The following is a 434-nucleotide window of genomic DNA, read 5'->3' on the forward strand; positions in this document are numbered from 1 at the left end:
AAATGGGAATGCAGCCAAGGCTTCATTTTACATTCTACAATCTTAAAAGTTCACCAATGAAGTCTTTAAAGTTAGTAAATTAATTATGAAAATGTTACGTGTCAAACTATTCGAGGTTATTCGCGAAATTTCGTCACTTCCGTAACGCTAGAAAATTGTAGCCCCCTCAGCAAAAAAGTTTCACTTCAAGAAAAGCACATACAGATCGAATTGAGTAACCTCCTCCTTTTTCGAAGTCGGTTAAAAGTAGATCCACATAGAAGTAGTAAAACACTTCTCTAATAGAACAACTTCGAAAAATTATTCATTGGCACGATTATGATCGCGCAGTCAAAAATTTCGTTCGACCTTAATATAATTTGACAATATGTTGTTTGTTTCAGACCTCAGCCAGCCTCGTCCGGTCCGAGTTTCCTTTCTGCTGTCAGGTGAGT

The sequence above is a fragment of the Lasioglossum baleicum genome, chromosome 1, assembly GCF_051020765.1.
Source record: "Lasioglossum baleicum chromosome 1, iyLasBale1, whole genome shotgun sequence".
NCBI lineage: Eukaryota > Metazoa > Arthropoda > Insecta > Hymenoptera > Halictidae > Lasioglossum > Lasioglossum baleicum.